The sequence below is a fragment of the Anguilla rostrata genome, chromosome 5, assembly GCF_018555375.3.
Source record: "Anguilla rostrata isolate EN2019 chromosome 5, ASM1855537v3, whole genome shotgun sequence".
Taxonomy (NCBI): Eukaryota; Metazoa; Chordata; class Actinopteri; order Anguilliformes; family Anguillidae; genus Anguilla; species Anguilla rostrata.
This window is the reverse complement of record NC_057937.1, coordinates 41,975,114-41,998,169: the sequence shown is the minus strand read 5'-3', so window position 1 is coordinate 41,998,169 and position 23,056 is coordinate 41,975,114. Positions and strand designations below refer to the sequence as shown.

The 23,056-nt window shown below is 39.3% G+C and overlaps 1 protein-coding gene across 9 annotated transcripts in view; it reads left to right on the top strand.

The window, feature by feature from the left end:
* Positions 1-23,056, top strand: part of large2 (LARGE xylosyl- and glucuronyltransferase 2) — a 164,090-nt gene that overhangs the window by 121,773 nt on the left and 19,261 nt on the right. For 7 of the 9 annotated variants that reach the window (XM_064336274.1, XM_064336270.1, XM_064336271.1 and 4 more), the window contains one exon: positions 3,708-3,789. The gene's annotated coding sequence lies outside the window, so the exon portion shown is untranslated. Of the gene's footprint in view, positions 1-3,707; positions 3,790-13,344; positions 13,852-23,056 lie in introns of those variants that run through there. The other 2 variants (XM_064336278.1, XM_064336277.1) reach the window with 1 other exon arrangement.

Genomic DNA, 23,056 nt, shown 5'->3' with positions numbered 1-23,056 from the left:
TGCAGAGGCAGTGAGAAATTTGGGTGACAACAGGGGGTTCATCAATCACCTTGCTCCAGGCCACCCGCTGACATTGCGCCTAAACAGGGCGGGGCTGCCAGAGACAGGTAAATAAATAACAATTACCGCAACAATTACCTGCTGAGAAGTGTAAATCACCACTGAATGGGGCGGGGGAGGGTACATTCCTCAAGGGTCATGGAGCTCTGTGCATGCTTGTTTTTTGTTCAAGCCAATTCCCAAAGTTTAATTAGGATTTAATACAATGGATGGCTCCACTATTTGCTCAATTCATCCCTATGCATGCACAAAAATGTACTGCAGTTATATTACTCTTCAGAGGAAGGCAGAAGAACAGTCCAGCTACAAGCTACTTAATCTTTCGCAAAAATGTAAAAAGTAAAAACTGTGCAAACGTCTGTGTAAATCACTGGGTTACATACAGTGAGTGCTAATTTAAAACGGGTTAGTACAAAAACACACACACTAATGCCATTCACTTACCAACTGAATTATCCACATAATCATGGGTCAGTAAAAACTAAGCAAGAAGTAATGAAATGGCTTTATTCTACCAAAAGAATAGAGGAAAGAGCCAAGTTGCTTTTTTTCCAGAACCTCAGATCCAAAGCGTTTTTTTTTCTCAAACAAACCATTGGGGCAGTGGTGCAGTAAAATGAGTACTGTTGTTGTACTCTTCAGCAAGGTACTTAGCCTGCATTGCTTCAGTGTATATCCAGCTGTATAAATGGATGCAATGTAAATGCTATGTAGTCACTTTGGACAAAGACGTCTGGATAAATGCCTGTAATGTAATCTAATGGGGTTTACGTGCATACATGGTTCATACTCTATTAGAGATCAGAGCAGGTATGACCCTTGTACTAGACCTCTCACAATCAAGAGACTTAACCATAAGGTTCCAGTTCAGATAGTTCAGTATTTCCAATATTTTTTGAATGGACCCATAGATCACTGTTGATGGCTAGTCTGCATGCAGTATGGTAGGTTTAACATGCATATTAAGGTGATACATATTTATTTTATATTTTGTTCCTCTGTAATACCTGAAAATTTCAGTCCCCATGCTTTCTTGTTAGATTTTTTCTTTATGACTTTGACAATGGTATGATTTCTATGGTGCTGTCAGTATGTAGCATATGTCACAAACATTTTCACAGGATGCATGATGCATCACATCTGAGTATATATGCTAGTGCTAGTACCTGAAAGGTTTATCTGATTATTTGAATGGCATTCAGTTACCATACGTCTCTTGAGGAGGTGACTTTGTAAATGAATTCTGTTTTTCATCCAACACCCTAAAAACATCCAAGAAAAAGATCATATATACAGTTTCTCCAGAGCTGGCTATCTAGCCACATTATTTTCTGTGGTGGTTTTCAGAATTCTGTCTGCTAAATGGAATTTTCACTTGCCCGTGATTCTGCTACACTCTGTGTGGCATGTATGTCAGTGGCTGGAACTGATTTAAAAATAGATTTTAACCAATTTTAAAGCAAGCAAATATATTCTCCTTGTTTCAGACCTTTATATAGGTAATAAATATAATCGCAATAGACTGTAAGTGGAATTTCAAATATGAAAGTACCATTAACTGTCTCAAATCCCTGAAGCCCTGAAGTGTAGCTGATTCCCTGAGTTCAGAGATAGGTGAGTCATTAAAAATGTAATGTATAATCATAAGACATGTCATTCACAACAAGTAAACAATGAAAAGTTATATGGCTACCAAAGTGCTTACTGTTCATGTGCATTAAAATTAAAAAGGGACATTACTGTGGCTTTTACAAGATAGAAGTTGTGTAAGATGGAATGTAAGGGCCAAAAATCAATCAATGAAGTTTGTGATTGCACTGTTGGAACTTTGTATGTAAAGTGGCAGAGACATTAACAAGATAATTACTCTTATACTTGGAGATAAAACAATGTTTTTGTTAGTTAGTGACTTTTTGAGGTCAGTCTTTATGTTCACATGCTGAGTTTTTAAATAAATAAGTCTATAATAACAGTGGAATTCTGACAGTCTCCCTTCCGGTTGAAATAATTACTTACATGTGAATCTGAAAAGCATTGCTGGATGTCTATTGTTGGGCACCCTTGTAAAAATCCACCATTGGACTTGTGGCTTTAATTGATCAGCCGTCGCATAATAGCCGAGAACACAAGCCCTTTCAGAGAAGCATTAGATTAGGATGAAAAGCCATCACAGAAGCCCTCTCTCCCCGCTGTTTAATGCTTTCTGCTTCCATTGTGTTTTGGGGACTTGCAGGAATAGTTCCCTGTAAGTCCCTACAGCACCCCCGCCTACACACACAGTGGAGAATAGAGCCCAGTGCTGTGTTCACTCAATATTACCTACCACAGAGTGTTTGTAGGAACATTTTAGGGTGTGTGTTCTAATAACTGAGTGTCTGCTGGTCCTCAGAAACCCCCTGTGAATTATATGCCTGTGGAAGCCTTCCTCTCATGGTGCCTCTATGGATTCCCTGTGAATATACAGTAGTTAGTTTGGCTTTTTAGGATTTTTTTTCTCACTAATGGATTTTTCAAAAGGTCATGTTTAATTACCAGCTGGGCTCAAGATCTAAGTGTTTGACTGAGAAGCACCTTTTCAGATAAAATCCTTTCATGCGTCATAGTCTGTTCGAGTTTAAACAAACTGCCGGTTTGGCTTAGCTTGTATAATGTCACTTTAAAATGATACAAGAAAAGGAAACATGAAAAGCTTTAAAGCTGAAAGTCTGTGCGCTACAGTCAAGAGTACATTCACAGACAATGCTCAAGAAAAGTTTCAAATGTATATATACATAAAATAAAATTGATTATTGCAAGGGTAATAGTACTGTTTATTGAATTGGGACATGGCTGGGTATATAAGGGGGGCCTAGACCCCTGACCAGTAGTTTGTGTCATGTATGACATGGATGACTTGAATGTGCTGCTTAACATTAACATGAAAAATTATCTTGATCTTAATCATTATGGGTGTGGCTTATTGCCTAGGCCAGTGAAAAGTAGCTTGCAAATGCCTTGGCATTGCAAGCAAATGTGCTGAACATGAACTTAAATAAGCAAACCTGTAAAAATATTTTCCAAAAAGCAATGTTGTGTGACCATATTGGCCATTGCTGGGTGTGTCCCAAGGCCCTGGACATTGAACTATTGATTGGTGGAGGTAATGTTTTAAAATAGTGTCAACATGTGAAAGAAACCAATAAAAAGTACAAAAGCAAAACATACTAATAAAGAATAGAGAAAAGAAACCAGGACCAAGAAAATGATAGATTTGTTTGCAATTCTGACAGTATTTATGACCAGTACTCATTCTAAAGTATCGGTGGTCTCCTCGGAAACACATGATTTTAGCTTCTTGTTACGGTCTTGCACAGATGTGAGAATGGAGGACGATGCTTCATGTGCAGCTTAAATAAGCGATCTTGTTGGTGCCAGACTGACCAGCTGCCAAATGAAACCCTCCCTTCCCTGAGGGACATTAGGGCCAATTGTGCACCTCCTAGCACCAGCACCATCTGGATTCCAAACCCAAGCCTGCGGCCCATCCATGTCCTAGAACAGTGCCTCAAGATGAGCCACCCGGCATCCCCTCTTCCTTGTTTAGAAGTTGTTTAGAAGTTTAAAAATGAGCAGGTTAGTTAACTATCTTTTTTGTCTGTCCTTAATAGACTGAGAAGAGAGTGTCTGAGAAATCCGAACTTCACTGCAGTTCCCCAGAATACTCGTGGAAAATTTTCAGGAAGAACCCTGGTGAGTATCCACAGTATTTCGTGCTGTACTGGGTGGATATTAAGTGTATTATCATCCCATAAATAACATTGTCATCATTGGAATGCTCAGGTAATTGTACTTCAAAGCATGCATGTATGCATTTACACAGCAATGGAAGCATTATTTTCACGATTCACTGTTTGTATCCTACCCTACGAGCAAACATATTTAATAAGAGAAAAATTCTACTTCCCATTTCCATTAATATGCTGAACTGTAAACTTTACTGCACATTATTTGCACATTATTTATGTATTTTCATGTCTTTAATGCACTAACTTCTCCAATGGAGATGAAGCAATACCGACAAAACAATACTAAAAACATTTTGTGTAAATGAAACTGTTGATTAGATAAATACACAGTGAAACAAATGGAATATCAAATCTGCTGATTTGGACATCTCTTTGTTTCTCACATGCACACAAATAAAACTTGAACATGCAGTGCGTTCAGTCTCCCTTGATAATCATGTTAAAGTCCTCAGTTAACCATGCACGTCTGAGTTTCTGAATATCCTGTTATTGGTAATCCTCTTACAGCACTTTCTTACATTCTAGAGAGGCTCAAACCCTTAAGAGATCTGCGTCTTTTGAACATGCACAGTGTGTATACAAGTATGGGTGATTATTACATACTATAGGGCTGCCCTCGGTGAATATTCACATGTTGTGTTATTTTTGGCATCAAAATGGTAGGAAAATACCAGAAGCGGTTCTTTTTACACAAAGGCAATGACATTGAATTGGTGGAACCTGGCGGTGTGTTGTAAGAGATTCTTAAACGATGTTGTTGATTAAAACATAGGAGCAAATCACTCCTTTCGTGCTCTTTTTATCGTTAAGCTAACCGATGATAACTTGCTGTGTGTGAGGTTGGTAAAGCAGACAAAAGAACATGCTGCGCTTCCTCCAGAGAGAGACAGAGAGAGAAAGGTTGATGAAAGGAATGTGGAGTAAAATGAGAAATTTCAGCACAGGGAACAGGTTCTCCCTGTTCATTTTTTTGCCAGAGGATCCAGCTATTCTATTATAGCGTTGACCCGTGGGGAAGAGTCGTTCCCACAATCCTCTTTTTCTTTCCAGTCCCATGACCTGCAAATGAAGAGGGCAAAGGATGTCAGGGACATAAACAACAAATTATTTTGCCTGTAGGGATGAGAACACCTTTGAACCACTGACAGTTCAGACTGCCAAACGGAGAATTGAGAACCTGCAGTGGAGGGAAGAGTAGCTCATTATGGTCATTTTAAATAAATCATGTCTCTGAGCGTAAGACGACGTCAAAACCTCAGGCAGTGTTGTGCTGCACATTTTGAAGGATCAAGTCCAAGCTGAGACATGTCAACACAGAAATCTACCGCAGTGTTCTCAACTAGAAGAGCTAAATAGAGCTAAATCATCGAAAGAAATATGTTGACTGTCACAACCAACTTAGCTATTATTTAGTCATATGATTATCACTGAAAATGTCAAGTCTTAATTTTCCACATGTTTATGCTGTTCAGTTCCCACAGACATTGTTCATTGATTAGTTCAATTTCAGCCCAAGTACTGGCATACAGCAGTCAGGATGAATGTTACAGGGAGAAGCAGCACACAATTTGTCGAATCGCTTGGCCCTACAGTGCTTTGTGACACACATTTATGTGTTCCCTAATTCAGTTAACAGAAGAAAGAACCCCCTGGAAGAATCTCCTAATTATGGTGCCGTCGCCTCCATGAAAAACCTTCTCTCTTTCTAAGCGCTAAGATTTTGTCTCACTCCAGGACATGCAGTGAAGTAGAAATGATTATCTCTGTCACTGAGTAAAGGGAAATGGGCACACCACAAAGCTCTTTGTCCTTTACCCTGACAGGCAAATTTAAGTTAATGGTAGACTTTTTTTCTCTCTTTTTACTCAGTAGTATGCGTTCTGCAGAAATTCGTTCAGAAACTCTTTTTATTATTGAAAATGTCCCCTTTTCTTTGTGTTTTTCATATAAACATAAATCCTTAAAGCCTTTGATCCAGCTATAAACCCTTGAACTGCAACTCATGCAAACATGCACCTTCTTGTGAAACAGAGGTTATTATTATGAAACATCATGCCTGTTGATTCCTACTGTTTCCCTCTCCGTTTATACCAACACTACACAAAACAGTATTACAGCTTGACTACTTTGGTTCCACTGAGACTGAATGTGGCTGTAATAAATCTGAGAAACTGACTGCATAATGAGCAGAATCCCGTGTTTTCATGGAGTAAAGTGCCTTTCTCGGTGACACTTTCTACAAAATATAGATGAATTGGCCGATGATGAAAAGATGATGATAACGTAATGATAAAATAAGTAGTCTTTTTCTTGATGGGAGTAAAGTAGTTTCTTTGTCTATTTAGATGTTTCTTTCAGTGACAGATACAGAGTTACAGCGTACAAGCAATGGTGTGCTCCTTCTCAGCCCAAATAAACAACCCAAGTAGCTTCTGTCCCTGCTAAACTCAGTTTGGGCTGTGTGCTGTTTAACTTAAATTAGTTGTAAAACAATAGCAATTGTCAGGTCAGTGATTATGATTAAGTAAACAAAAAAACGGTTACCCATTAAATTTGTAAAAGCCCTGTGGTGGCTGATGTAACCAGGAGCATGAACATTTTAAAACTGGGGGAAAAGTAATAAGCTTAATCTTTAAATGTTATTCCTTGATTACATATATTCCTAAGGGTTGGAATTGGTTTTTTAGGACTGGAACAAAGCTTATATATATATATATATATATATATATATATATATATATATATATATGTGTGTGTGTGTGTGTGTGTGTGTGTGTGTGTATATATATATATACCTGAAACTTACATCAGCCTTACTTTTTTTTAAGGAAAATTCTTTTCATTTCCAAACAATCAATGGAACAAATACTTTTAAGAATCCTATTTTAAGGACAAGATAACTCCTGTCATCTGCCTTTTCAGAGAAAAATGTTTTACACTCTAAATAATATATTCTCTTGTGAAGGTTAAAACATAGATTATGTGTGCAACAAGGCCTTAGAATACCCATGTTGATCAGTAATTTTTAATCCTCAGGAATAAAAGTATGTATTCATGTCTTTGTGAGTCTAATCTATAAAAATAAATAGCATGTGACTTATAGTTCAATTGACCCGATGCATTTGAGAGAAAAATGGTATATGTGACCATTGTGCATTTTGCTAAAATACTTAGACAGTCCAAAAAATAGATTGTAAGTGTTGATTACCTATTTTTTTTCAATGCACTCCACGCAAATGGATTAATGTAACGGAATATCTTTCCTTGGTTCAGAATATGCAGTTACACTTTTGTTCGATAAGCTGTTTGGTAAATGGGTTTAATTTGGTTAGACCAATTTGCAAGCTCCATCATCATAAAATGGAACTGAAAATACACTCTGCTATGAAGTGAAAATCATGCAGCTGAGTGCAAATGTGTTATCGACTTCTTATATCGATGATGCTTCAAGTGCTCCAGAGTCTCTCCAAACTTTCCTCACAGAGGAGAGGCCGTCCACCAAGGTCCCAAAAATAAAGAACCTTTGGCTGAACACCTGCTTGCCACTATTTTTTGTTTTCAAAAAAGACAAGAGGATAAAGTTTAAATAGTCCTATACCAAACTGCTTCAACATAGTGCCTTGAGAAACAAAATTAAGTGAAAAAGTCAGTCTTGATGCCTTTTTTTAGTGGGTTTAACGTGTCCAGTATATGTTTACGTTCAAACTGGCCCTGGACTCAAAATTGAAAGTCACAGCTTATAAAACCCATCATCTCAATCCTGCAAATGGAGTTGTTGGTGCTCCTAAGAGTGAATAGAATGCCCATAGTCATTGTCCAGAAAGGGGCCAAGTAATTAGACAAAGTGAAAGTCTCAAGGAAGATTTTCTTTTTCCCTTTTCTTCAGCATCTTTCTTAATGTCACCTAAATGCTTAAATTGCTGAAACTGTTCCAGCATTTTATGGTCAGAAACCTGATCCCTGCACCCATAAGGGTTTTGTTATAAAAAAGAATCACAATTATTTATGGGCAGACGATTAATGTCTTATAATGAAATTTATGTGCTCACAAGGGGCAGGTCCTTGGGCAAGTATAAATGCAGTGGCTCTGTTTAGATGCACTCAGGTTTTATGAGTGTATGTACAACTCTGGAACTACTTTCGCGCGTGTGTATGTGTGTATCTGTCTGTGTATTATACCCTGAAGTAACTTGAGTCAATTCAGCTTCTGCCTACAACATAAATTAGCCATGAGCACAACTGATCCAAAGAGCCTAGCCAATCCCACTGCCTGCTGATGGGAACCCTGCACTCTCGGGGCTCTATTTTGTGGCCGGCGCATGACATGTTGCCAGCTATCGCTCTGGCGAAGCGGCATGTTCATCATAGATTTTGACATGCCTGGGGCCGTTTGGTAATTTGATGACCAGCCACCGTGCACCGAAGTGGGAGGAGAGCCACTATCGGGAGTGTGTCAGTCAGGATTGAGCAGCACACTGCAATTTAGGTGCAAACATTGCATTTTTTTGTTTGCCCAACTCTCACCATTTGCACGCATGATCTACAGCATGTTGCTGTGCTAAGTTGCGAAGGAAACTTGGCAACTTAGCACAGCAGGCCATGACAAAGTACAAGTTGCTATGATGGCTGAACGATGACTTTTTTGTGATGGAACTCAACTAGAGTTCAACTAGACAGTCTGCCTTTTACCTCGGTCACTCATCAGCTTCCCTTATCTTCCCCAGATTACTTCTGTGTAAACAGGATCACCTGTTTTTTTTTTTTTTTAAAGGCATTAAATCCAACTGCAAGCTGGTTAACTTGGAAACAATTTAATTTCGAAACATGCATCTTATGCTGTAACTGTACAAATTACTGCAAAAACTGCAATATGTAACTGTAACTTGCTTTTACATTTTATGGAGGTCAATTTTGTAAACATGAAGAAATGTAAAATCCATAAGGGCTATTTGATAAAATAAATTTTCCATCAGGACAGCTTGGTTGGGCAGTGGTTCATATTATGGTCCTGATTATTAATGTGGCAAAGTATTTGTTGAATAAACTATTCATAGCATCACTACCACAACTTCATTTCTCTATCTTAAACTAACCCGGGGAAGGGAATTGTTCTCAATGATCACCATCATCTTAAGCTGGACTAAATGCTGGCTAGAGCTACAATGCATGCACAAAGACTGTAATCAAGTGCCAGCAGGATTCAGCATTAGTGACTGTTACTGCGCGCATTAAGTGTTCCGCGTGGTATAACCAACTCTGGTTGAACCCAGGGAACATATCCGTTGTAATCCATAAGACTTCCTATATGTTTTATTTAGGGGTAGCATGCTTTACTTCCCATTACATGGGCACTTGTGGGTGAGAACAGGGCAGGCAGAAAGGAAAGGATGAGCAGCAGCAGGCAGTGGGATAATAAATCAGCAACAGCAAAGCCCATTTTACTCCAGAGGGGCAAATGGGCTGGTTCTCCAGCACCATTAGGACATTATCTGTGCATATGCCAGGCTGGGAGGAACAAACAACTGGACCTTGCACTCTCTGCTTGTCTCTCTCTTGCACTCTCTGCTTGTCTCCCTCTTCCACTGCAGCATGCAGTGCACCCCAGCCACACAACTGTGGTATGAAGGCAAAAAATTGTTGCAGAATTGTGTTTATATTTTTTTGCAGAAATCTCAGAAAGAAACGCATTACAGCTATTGTTCTGAGGCTCACACTTGGTGTTTGGCCCCCAACATTGCAGCTTGCAGCTATATTTTTTCTTTTATTCTTTTTAGTTTGAACAACAGTTGATCTACCAAGTAATTGTATTGCTGTAAATGGCATCATTGGCATTGTTATGATCTTCCCTGGTTTATTTTGTTTAATAAAACTTCAAGATGCTATGTTGTCATTATTTCTTGAAGCATAGCACATGCACCGTGTGACGTTGATTCTATAAAATCGAGCCCTTGAAGTCTCTTTTACAACATTGACTTTAGTTTCCTTCAGGGTCTTCACCCAACATTTTCCCTCGTCTATCGCTTCACTTTTCACACCCTGAACAACCCCGTAACCTGGGTAACGAAAGCAATGGAATCACATGGTTTAATGGGAATGATACATACTGCATGACATATAACGTTGGTATATGCATGACTTTTGCTGTGATCTTTAATGAGTTCTCCAGGCTACTTGTGAGAGTTGATGCAGTGCATACATATGCAAATTAATCTACAGAGCAGGAATGCAAAGTAATTTTATTCAAACAAATTTGTCAGATTCGCTGGCTTGGAGACATGATACGCTATGTGTAATGATCAGACAGAGACAAATAATGTATTTTTCCTTAGGAAGTATGAAGCTGGCCTCTCCTTTTCAACAGCTATAGAAAGGACCCATTCCGAGTTTATTCAGATATCCTGTCGGGGTGAGTCACAGGGGGATCTGTTGCAGCTTGTTTAGTTGAATCCACCTGGACAGAACCTGCAGGTAGCCAACCCCTATTTCACCTGTCTTCCACAGATATAATATCCTCTGAACGGGGCAGTAGGTGGAGCAGGCTCTAGTTACAAAGTTTAGTTCATAATCTGAAATTTTTGTTATACCCACTGTTGTAAGATATTCTTTTGTCATGTGAACAGCCCCTGAGGCTGGTATCAAATTATAAAATTATTCATAAGATTATGCCAGTGAATGTGTTATGCTGTCTCATATATGCCTCCTTATGATATTGGAGCTCCATAATGTATGGGACAAAGACATACTTGATTTTTCATTTATCTGTACTCCTCAACTTTTGATTTGTATAAAAAGTGCTGTAATATCTACATGGTGAAACCAAAATGTATAAAACTTTAGCAACATTTGAGATTCCGCACTTTACCCACATGTGAATTGCATGACTACAAGTCTAAAAATGTGGAGTACAGAGACAAATCAAGAAAAAATATGTCTTTCTCCCAAACATATACATATACAATTGAAACAGTCAGTGGTGCCACATTAGTGGGAGAATTAGTTCTTCATGACTGCACCACGACTGTTTGACACTGGAGATGGAGCCTCTTATTTCCAGTACTGTAATGAACTTTATATCCCCAAGCATTCCACAAAAAATCTTACCAAGTGGTAAAAGCTGTCAGACTCTATTATTTCCTCTTAGCTTAAGAAATTACAGGGGATCATATTGCGATTAAGCAAGAGACTAAGAGACTCACATTTCTGTGTTGATCCTGGTCAGTGGATAATCACTGGCACTAGAATATTCCCAGAAGCCCCAGCTGTGTCCTTCAGACCTAGCTTTTCCCAACTCTGATGTCCTCTGACACTCATACACCCTGACTGCTCAGTGTGAGACAGAAGACAGGAGTATGTGGAAAAGCAAAATACATTTTCATATGGCTCATCCATGTTTCTTGGTGTGGCCTGAGCTGCCTTAGGGTTTTTAAGGAACTGTATTGATTATATAACATTTCACAATACATCAAAAAAGGACTTGCGTACAAAAAATAAATTACATACCATGCGTCCCTTTACGAATCACACAAAGCTATATATCGATTTCAGCCCATCGGTGTGTTTTCTTTTAAGGTCCAGAGTTCCTGTCCTTCTCAAGGCAGTTACAGTTTGTTTGTGGTCACCTCATGTTTCATGCGAGCTGTGTCCTGAAAGGCCTGATGGGGCGATCATCATGCCAAGCAGGCATCTGCATCCCCACTGCTTGAGGATTTGAAACACTTTAGAAAGTTTTCCCCTCTCTTGCATCAGCTATTGCTCAGCAGCCATTTGGCTGATTTGAATGTGGTTTTCTCCCGAGTGTTCTAGAAGCCCCTAAACACTCCATAAGGCATAGCGAGACTTCCTATCATCAGTATCAGCATTACTGATATTGTTTACTTCCTCATCCTGCAGCAACGGAGGAAGCAATCTCTGCCTTGATTGCATCTGTGTGTAATCTGTGCAGCAGCATAAATTGGAACTATTGTAAACCTTGTTGATAACTGGGTTGACTGTTTCATTTTTCATCCTGATTTGAGTGATGCTTTCTGAGTCACTGGATTTTTGCTCACACTCCTCATACTTGCTTTTGGTCCGGTCCCACATGTTAACAATGCACAATGACACAGAGATGCTAATGATGGCAGGATTAATGTAAATTCCTCTGAGCCATCTCGAGCTTGAGGGAATGGGTAAGTGGCTAAAGCACTGTGAGAACTGTAAGCAGCATGCACATGCATCCGGGAAGGGGCCTTGGCAAAATAGGACAGGCGTGCATCACGCAAGGATGATCTCAGAACAGCACAGCGGATGGCTTCTCCTCATTCCCAGAGCTCCCTGCACACCACAGGTTTCACGGAAATTAAATCCCCCCCGACTGTGAGGATCCAATACTCGTTCTTACCGCTTCTATTCCCCAAGGCTTATCTTACCCATAAAATGCTTCCAGACAGCTGTTCTGGGACAGAAGAAATGTAGGCGAATGGATCAATAACCAATATCAAAAAACCACAGCAAACATGTTGCATGACCCCGTGCACCAATAACCAGAGGTAGAGGAGGGGGGATCATGATCCAAGCTTTGAGTTCCAGGTGTTCCATGCCACAGTGTTCATAACACAGCTCTGGAATGTTTGCAGTATTATCAATGTCTCTCCAGGAATGCCTGGAGGGTTATGTGGAAAGAACAGGTGGGCATGGAAACCAAAGGCACACAATCCTTGCCTTGTCTTTGTTTGTGAAAGGATATCTTGTTTCGTTGTCGCTGCATTGCTTTCCTTTTTTTACAAGTTTACATTTCCCCGGATTTGCAGCAGCGGGGAAAATGGAATGACCTCTAACATGAAACGCAGGGGTGTTAATCTTCTGTATGTCTGGGGAGACAACTCACTTTGGTTTACCCTAGCATGTGATTTGCACCTCTGTACCAGTTGTGGTCAGAGCCCACCGCTCTGGCCTGCACAGCTGAGATGGATGCCTTTTGTGAGCCTCCGACTGCTCTGTCCTTTTACTCCTGTAAAACACAGGTGGCATTGTGGGACACGGTAATAAGATTACAGTTTTCAGCTCGCTTTGTGTTTTGAAGCTACTCCAGTTTCTCCCAGATAAAGCCATATTTTGTGTGGAGGATTAAAGCCCAGCAATGTTTTCTGACATTTCAAGCAAATGCTCTCTAAAATGTCACTAAGCCTGCTTGATCACTCTCATTTCTGTTTGAACACTGCTTTATATTTTTAATTTCTTTTCAAAATGACTCCTTTATATAGGTGGTCTTTTTTGCTTACTTAAGTAGCCAGATTCATTACACTTATAAAGAGACAGTTGGTCCTTTATCCTTATTTAAATGCTATGTGTGACCGTTGATTTCACATTTACAATCTATTTTCTAACCCCATCCCCCCTATTCATTAAAATGCACATTCCCTGTTAATCATTTCTAGAGGAGGTCACATTGTAGCACAGCAAAGTAAACCAGACTCCGTCTGACCTTGCAGCAGGCTCCAGAGACGGGTCACATTCTTTCCTGAGACCTGCTCTCAAAGTTCAGCTCCTGTCTTTTGTCATGGATGGATAATCATTTGCAAGATTGCACCCTTACCCCACGCCTCCACCCTCCACCTCCCCCCACCCACCATCTGCCCATAGCTGGAAGACATGAAGTAGAATGTACAAGAAACAGAGGGGGGAGAGGAGAAAGGAGAAAAAAATGGTGAAATTGGAGAGTCAGCGAAGGGGGTGTGTGCACTGAGCCGTTGTGTTTACTGAGAGGGAGTTGGAAGTTTCTTGTCAGTCGAGGGAAAGTCACTGGAGGACAGCCGTGGAGGAACCTTTAAAGCTAAAGGTTTTTGCAGGGGGAAAGATATTTTAGCACTGAAAGGATTTGGGGAATGGAAATGAGAGAGGGCAGAGGGAAACTGGGCTGATTTTGTGACCGCGTAAGACCATTTTGTTGCCAAACGTGGCCGAACACGCGTTTGAAGTCGACCTGCGGCTGTACACAAAGGAGAGGAGGGAAACAGGAAATGAGCAGGTAGGGCAGACCAATTATCGGGGCAGGGGGGGAATAATCTTATCTGTCTGGAAATCTATAAACCAGAAATTATAAGGTTTTCTGTTTGTTGTTAACTTTTCACCTTTAGTACACGTCACAGATGGGGATGGTGAATTTACCATTAATATAAGGGCATAAAACGGCTTTTTTTCTGAACTCGATTTGTTGTTGCTATAGCTCATTCATTTTCTTTTGCACAAGTCTCAGTCAACTACACTTGTATGTGCATGTAATGCATGAAATTGCCATTTCCCCCTTTTCTCTGGTGTTGTGTGGTAATAGTTTGTATTGTGTATGTGTGACCTTGGTTTCTCGTTATGTAGGGCAGCAGAATTAAATGCATGTAGAGTAATTCAGTCCCGCATTGACACAAGCGGTGAGAGTCATGTACTGTGACCAAAGCAGTGTTTTTTCTGCATCAGTTATCCCTGGCTTGTTCAACTTCTCCTCGTATTACAAATTATATCTCTGCATTCCAAGAGCAAAAAATACGGCATCGATTATTTTGTACTGCAAGGGTGCAGTTAAGGTTGTTGACGCAGTTCCCAATGGATGGACATTTTAGAACCTTTGAACTTAAAAATGTTTGATTTTGTTGAAATGCTGAATGGGCCCATACTGCTGCTGCTCCAACATTGAGCTCTTAAACTGTAAGCCAAAACCTGCAGTTTATATTTCCGCATCAAACGGCTCTCGAGGCTTTAGACAATCACGGAGCTGTGAGATCAAAAATAACCCAGGCGATAATTAGACAAGCATGTCAAAGACAAAAACTTGCACTGCTTGAGCAAGTTCTAGCTTTTCTCCCTCAAGCGCTTAAGAGATGTAATTCCTTCGAAAGATTTGTTCCTGTGATTGTGATTTGAAATCAGTCTTGTTGGTGGTTTCCTCTGAATGGTGTTCCTGTCAGATCTTACCTCATTTGACAGGAATTTTTTAAGTGGGATATAAGGGACAGAGTGTGACTCTATGAGATAGATAAACTTAGCAAATACATTTGGTTTGGTGTACCAAGAACTTCTATATCAGCACTGACAGGAACCCTATTGATATACTTGGAATTTATATTTGACTATTCCTGAAGAATTTCAAGCTGTAATTGTATGTGTATGATAAATGAATGAGGTGAACTCTTGATCATATTTAACAGAACAGCCCCTTTAAATAGTAAAATGTTAAAGTGCACGTAGATAAACATGTTGTTTAATTATTAAATACTGTGCTGATGCAATACTCTGAATATTATCTTTTCCCCCTGAAAGATATAACAACAACGATGTCATCATACTTTCATAGATGGCTGCAGCAGGACAAGAATTGTGTGTCACTGTAGTAGGGTGGGCTTAAATCAGACAGGCTTCCTAGAGTTATGACTTTATTACTGCCCCCTAGCTAACAACTAAGGCAACTACAGATTACTGCTCATAAGGTCAGTGAATGGTGCCAGCTCTCACTGTGCACGGACTCAAGATTGATATCTTAGGCAAAAAAAGCAAATACCATGTCATTAAACAACACAGAATGTAAAGACCAGAAATGGCCTTAATATATTTATTTACCATTAAGTGGAATAGTTTCTTGGTGCAAAAAAAAAAACAATCATGTTCTGTGTAGCCAGTCAGTAACCATTTGCAACATCTGTCCATTCATCCATCCATCCATCCTTCCATCACCTATACCTTCTTACCCATTTCAGGGTTGTATGGGGCTAGAACCTATCCCAGAATGCATTGGCCACAATAGGGTGCCAGTCCAGGGCACGAGTATATCCCAAGGTACTTAAAAACATGAATAAACAAAAATGCTACATTTTTATTCATCTATATTAGAAACAGATTAGCCTGGCATTAGGCATTTAGGGACCTGGCAGGGAAGCCCAAACTGGGAAAGATATGTGTTATTAATATCAACAAACCCTCCAGACAAACTATGGCAATGATGCATCAGGAAAGCAAACAGTACAAGGCCCAGCAGCACGCTACTGTTACATTTGGCAAACTATCTGCATTGCTGGTCAATTGTCAAGCTGCAGTGGAATTCATCACCAATTTACAAGCTCTTTGATAAACAAAAGATTATCATACGCAACCACAGTTGACTGAACACAACATGACCAAGCCCTGGGATTGCATGCAGCAGACAGTGAATTTGAAGTAGTGAGTGTGGGTAGACCGAGTATGTACAGGTAAAATAGCGGAATGCTACACGTGCAGGAAATTGCGCATTTTTGCTTAGAGACTTGTGACCAAATTGGTGCCCCACATCGACCCCTCATAAAAATACTGAAATATCATGCGATAACTGGAGGGATGTAAATACTTGCCTTTTTCTGTTTCAGTTAAATATGTAATACAAACATATATTATGGTAAATTATTTAGACAGCTTGATGAAATTAAGACCCGTTAGCTTAATATCCCCACATATTTTAAGCTACCTGAACTGTCTGATAGGTGAAACATTTGAATTGAGCTCTGCTTGCAATTATCCCTTTGGTTGGCACTGTGCTTTGTGTATTAATGCTGACTGGAGTCCTGCTGAATTTGTTGCTACAGCCAATTTTATTATGCTATGAAAATTCAAATCAACAACCAATGGGAGTTTTTAAAATTAAGTAGGTTATTATGAATCTGAAAGGCTGCTTTTCTAGGTAATTGTTTATTCTCTAAATAATTTTTGCTTTGAAATAATGGCTTGTGGCTACTGCCTGTGTAGAGCAGCACATTTATTAAGTCAATTAAGAGTTAAAATATCACCCATAGGACTCAGATTGTGTTTCATGGTTTTATGAGAATTGCTCAGGCCATTGAGTAGAGCTGTAGGTTTGCTCACTCCCTTGTTCATTTCTAAATAGCTCATATAATGTCCATAAAAATACCTTCCCCCACACCTGTATTTCTCAACTAGGCTTTTCTGGTAATTACAGAAAGGCACTGCCTTAGATTTGGTAGACACACTGAGCAAAAGGTACAAAGTTCCTAAGCTTCAGTGGAGCTTGGGCTAATTTCAGGGCTAGGCTATCAGCCAACTATGATCAGGAGTCCACAGTGACAGTATACAATTCCCTTGAGGTTAAGTAGGTCAGGGTTGTTCTGGCTACATGTATATAACAGTCATTATAATACCTTGTTTTTGTTTCAGTCATTGTTTTCTCCAAAAGGAGCCCTGCATTTTAGTAGAAAGAATCTTCAATCATGACCTTGGTTTGCTTTGAAGTGATTTGCTTTGATGTTACAGTCATTCCAGTTCATTCTGTTTGTCCTTGTCTTACTTAGACAAATGGCACTGCAATTCGGTGATATCGCAACATTGACTTGAGCAAAACAGTGACTTGACAGCATCATTTTGACAGTATGTGTAACACATTTTAAACAACTATATTGCTGTCAATAAGGTGGTTTTCTAAATTGTGAAGCAGGATTTGAAATATATTTGGCTACTTTTTGGGTGTAAGGCTCCAAGTGAAGCCTGCTGATTCCTGCTTGAGGACCCCTGGCCTTGAATGCCTGCTCTTTCTCTGCATATTTTCAAAATGTTGATTTTACAGGAATTATCTGTGAATTTGTCAGATAATCCTGCTCATCATTCTCTGTCAGCATCTTTGTAACTTTAGCTGGCATTTAAAAGGCTTCTGAATTACCTTGCTGAGTCCACTATGACCTGCGCAGGCCAGTTTTCTCTCTGTATTCTAATTCATTGGAGCCATAATTTGCACAATCCCTGTTTATGGAAGTGAGGCGTGTCTAGAGAATGCTTGTAGTGGACGATAGGAGCTTGTCATTGGTATCCTGGCAGCACATTCCATTTCCAAAACCTTTCATTTCAAAAGAAAAAAAAAAAAAATATATATATATATATATATATATATATATATATATATATATAGCAGTACAATGCCTTCAGTCTCTCAACACAGGCTTTACAGGCTAACTGTCCTCTGCACAGCACAGTTCAACCCACAGATGTGCTTATAGTCTGTCTTCCCTGCAGCTCTGGGGAAATGTGCCACTTTGATTGTGTCTTCTGTAAATTTGGGCATGACTCAGCACCCTTGGCCATTGCAGCCAGATGATGCGTCACGCAGTGCTGAATGAATAAATAGGCCTGCTGATCTCTTTAGTCTTCTCACTGGGCTAGCATAACAGATGGTCCATCTGAAGTGAGAACTTACAAGTTTCTCAACCAAGTTTTTAGACATTTTCAGTACAATCTCTTATGGTTGCACTGTCCCTATTAATACCGTTCAAATTTTCATGCAAAAACAAAAAAAAGCAAGAAAAGGGTAGCAAATAAAAAAGCCCTTATCACTGTGGTCAGTAATCTTGCCTTATGCTAGGTTAACAAAATAATGAGCATCATGTTTTTAAAATGTTACTTTCTGATTCCATTCTGTTTGTTCTTTCACTGCAGTAGTTACTTTATCATTCATTCCAGCAATTCCATCTTAAATGTTAAGATGCAACCCTAGATGGACATTTGTCCATAACTGTTTCTCATGATTAAAAGCAGGTGTTCAATTTGTTTTCTTCTCTGTGATCTTAAAAATATTTTGTCAACATGGTTACCAACAATTTGGTTTATTTCACGCATTAAAGTGCTTCAGAATGCTTGTTTGCAGTATCGTGGCAGGGCTAATAGTTTCCGTACAGCACCAGATGTACGTAAACTGCTTGACTTTTGTTGAACTACAGATGGAGGATGAAATGACTTTAACAGTCAGTGCGTTTACATGCACAGTTGAAATCAATTTATATTATTAGCTCGATTTGGCCAAAGATGAGATTTAATTGGATTATTGTCGTTGTCCCAATATACATGACTCGGAAAGAATCGATTTATGGACCGGAGGTGTGTCTGACGAAGGCTTCTTATAAATCCTGCTTCCTCCAGTTTTATCGCAACTTTTTTGAATAGTTCGCCATTCCACGTTTTCCTTCCATCCATGTATTTTGGGATATTTAACTCCTTTAGTTGCGATAGCATGAAGTTGGTCTCCTCGTCCGTCAAGAAATGTGTTTTTTTTTCGCCATGATACTAGGGAGGGCAAAACGGAACTTTAGAATGTTGCCAGCAGTGTATGTGCATGAGCTTGACAATGCATTTCTCACAGAAAAGGTTGTTTGTCACCTTTATTTAGTTCATTACAGTGGTGATAGAAGTGACAATAATTAAGTGGTACTGTGCTGTTAGCCTTTATTGATCGCCGTACAAGGTTAATGTGAAGTAGCTAGCACAATCGGACAGCACTAACCCATAAAAATGTACTTTGAATGGTAGGCTACTTGCTCAATCAAACGGTAAATGTGAAAAACATTCGCTTATAGTCAGCGGCACAAAAATTTTCTCTCACACCCTCAATAAATTGCAGAAGTCCCAGTTGAAGATTGAATTAAATCTTTTAAAGTTATATATTTTATGAAACGTTATCACAAAGTAGTTGCTATGTAAATTACGGAACATGTGCAGAACGCCTAGGCCAATTTTTGGCCTATTGAAGCGTATACATGCCGTAGTAAATCAACCCCCAACCACATTATCTAGGTATGTTAGTCCGACTTTGAAAAATTTGAATTAGTACGATTTCAGTCGGACTACAACGTTTACATGATTTTTAAAAGTCCAGTTTTTGCTGGACTAATAAAATAAATCGACTTTTTCAAGCATAAACCCACTGACTGGTTAAGAAGGTCAGTCACTGTTGTCACCTGGCATGCTCTGGTAATTGTATCCTCTTGCTTGAAACTGTTTTTCTCTATGCCTGACAGGTTTTGGCACTATGGTAAAAGGTGACATTAGATTTTAGCTGTGTAATTTTTGGCCACATCTTCCTTACTCCATGAAACCATCTTTTGTTCTATCTTTAAATGAGTAGGGTGCTAGAATTAATACTGTAGTTACTATCGTCAAATATTTTACTATCAATACATTTCAATAGGCAGTTGAAATAAGTATGATATCATGCCCAAGGACAAGCCAGACATTCACAGTCTACCAATTGTCATCAATGAGAGATACGACTCTTTGCTCTAACACAATATAGATTGCAGGGAGAAAAATAGTCAGTGGCGCACAAGTAAGTGCAGTGGAGGAGTGCACACACTTCATCTGGGTTTTGGTGGCCTAGCAGTAACTCAGGAGGCACAGCTTATGATTCCATTTTGGGGAGCAAAACAATAAAGGGAACAAACAATTATGAAAGAAAGACATGGCTAAAGATGCATACAAGGCATGCAGACTCATTTTTTAGGACCTGGATTTAGGTTTTTATTTGTTGCAGTTGAGTAACCAAATTATCAATATTACTCCTGTTCGTATATAAATAGTCCAACACAGTAATGTTTGGAAAGCACTGAACAAAGGCACAATGGGTGTTTCAGAGGAGAATGGGGAAAATAAACAGAACAAGAAAAGGAGCAGAGGGTCACATTAGACCTGTTCTGACCATTTTGTATAAGCACTGCCATCTGCTAGAGCTGGACAGAGAGCCAGATTTCAGTCTGTTCGCTTGTTTGGGGGCTGTGTGGAGAACCCCTGGCATCTCATTACTGGTCTTATCCACTGCAGTGACCTTGTTAAAAGTGCATTAGAGACAGACGCAGAGTCACGCCCTTATTAGTTTTCTTATTACATTGATTTTGATATAATAGGAATTATTATGGGCACATGGCGTATCTTGTTTATTGTGTCTCAAATTTACTGGGTTCCCTTGGTTGGAAATAATTATATGAACTCCATGGAAAGAACTCCAGTGTACTAACATCACCTCAGCTCCCGTCCATGTTGGTTCATTTGTAGTTGGAGTCTGGAGAAACAGATTAGGGATAACACCTAAGGAGATTAATTTGGTTAAGTACACAGCAAGCCCCATTGCTTCCTGTTCTCAGTTTTATGTGAATTGAAAAGGCTGCCTAACAACTGCTGTGAGGATTCCAGAGGTTGACTGTCTTTGAGGGAGAATGAAATTGAATATGTGGAAACCATGGCCAGCCAATTTTTTTTCCCAGTGTAAGTGTGTGCTGGGTCTCTTTGGTCTGAAAGAGATTATGGAAGATTGTAGAAGATTTTGGGGTGTCTGAAAGAGTAGTGGAAGTAGATTAGCCAGGGTTTTTGCTGTGGAAAGTCAGAATGAGAGAAAGAACAGACAATGCTCAGTGGTTTGAAAATATCAGCTCCTGGTTGTTCTGCTGTCACGCTCTGGGATAAATTTAGAGTTGAGATCTCTGATTCATCTTGCATGTCAAGAGAGGGAGTAAGAGATTGAGAGAGAGTTCGAGAAAGAGGGAAAGAGAGAAAGAGAGAGAGAGAGACCTTCACCTAACTTTGTGATGTAGCTGGCCATTTGTAATTATAGTGCATGGCAGTTGCACTGGCTTGTCCTCCTTTCTCACCTACCACTCAACATTCCTCACTGGTATTATCATAGATTATATAGTTTTCCTTTATGCAGCTGTGTGTCTGGTAGACAGAGGGAACCAATAATTTGAAAACACTGTTTTGTGTTTTTGACACATTACAGAGCGCATACACACATCCAATCTCCAGAAGGAACAGAGTGCTTGATGAAAGGACTTCTATTTCTGGCAGTGGTATCAGTTTACTTAAACTCCACAGAGGACAATTCCAGCCATCAGAGACACTTTCAAATCGCACCGATTTCTCAAAAATAGCCATTGTCATAATTTATGGCTCCATTTCCATGCTATACACAATTACTTGCCAGTAATCAGGTTTCAGTGAGACATGGATAAGTGTTTCCTGATCAAGTATTTACTCTTTTGTAACTTATGAATGGTTATTGGAGACACTACTCCCAAGGTCAAGCTGGAAAGAAGTTCATTATCTTAGACTTGCTTATCAGAAGCTGCTTTAATGGAGGAAGCGTGAGGCTGATTATTTTTTAATCAGTGAAATCTTTCCCTCTGATTAATGGCTTGCTAAAAAGGTAAGGTCTGCATTTAAAAGAAGGAGGTGCCAGGAAGGCTCCACAATTAAAATGATTTGTCACCCCTTTAATTTCACAGTAAAAGGATTTGTGGAATCAGGTCATTGGCCAAACTTATTCTAAAGATTTTGACTTCGATATAACGCATTGTTTTCTTAGAAGGTTGTATGACGTACAATGCAGTTTTTACGAGATCAGGTTCACTGGTAAAAACAACAGCCAGGGAGACAAAATAGATTTTCAGCAGCATGTTATTTGTCAGATAAAACAGTGCTAAGGACTGTACTTACCTTTGTAATGCTTCCACTTGAGGCAATCTTCCTGCACCTGCAACTCATTGAAAGCCAGCATTGCTATCTGTATAAACATGTATTGTGTGCATGCATATTATCTAATATACCTCAAAAATAACTGATGACTGACAAATTGTGATGATTATCAATGTAATGTAAATCAAGCTTTCATACTGTTAGATATTTTCTGTAAAAAAAAAACTCCTCTGAATTTGTGGTTTATATGTTTTTCATGAGGCTTAATCATCTCTCTTTCAGAATTTATGTTATTATGTGGATAGAATCATAGTAATATAATCTTAATGAAATCTTTCATTTTCTTTGGCTTTTTTCTATCACATCGCTCACATTTTTCACCAGTGATTGGTGCCACCTTTTACTTCTCTCTTACTCTGTTAAATCCCTCAATGCTGCAAATGCGCTGGACAGATTTTGAAAATCTGGGTGATGATTTCGAAGCTGATGTTGTGGAACCTAATGAATGGCCCATTAGCGTTCCCCATCCACCATTCCGCTGTTATTCATTACAGGCCTGATGTTTATGCAGTATAATTATATACAGTCAGTACATGTCATTCTGAGTGCAGGTAGAGACAGGCCGTGATTTTGGAGCACAGAGAAAGGGAGTGGGTGGAGAGAGAGTGAGAGGGAGGGGATAGTAAAAGACAAGGAAAGAAGGAAGACCAAAAATCCCTTTGTTTACATGTGCCATCATGCTACGGAATTTGAAGCAGTTTCTCTGTGCATACCGCAGAGCTACAGAATGGTAACTGCTTGAATTGATAAGGTCTCCTTGATCAGTATTTTTTGAAGCAAAAAATACTGAACAATTTGGTTGTTTTAAGCACACACATCCTCTAGTCTCATCAGAACACTTCAAACCAGAAACATTTCCATGTGGGTTTTCAATTTATAATAGTTATTTGGATGTATAACCAAGTGTGTGGAAA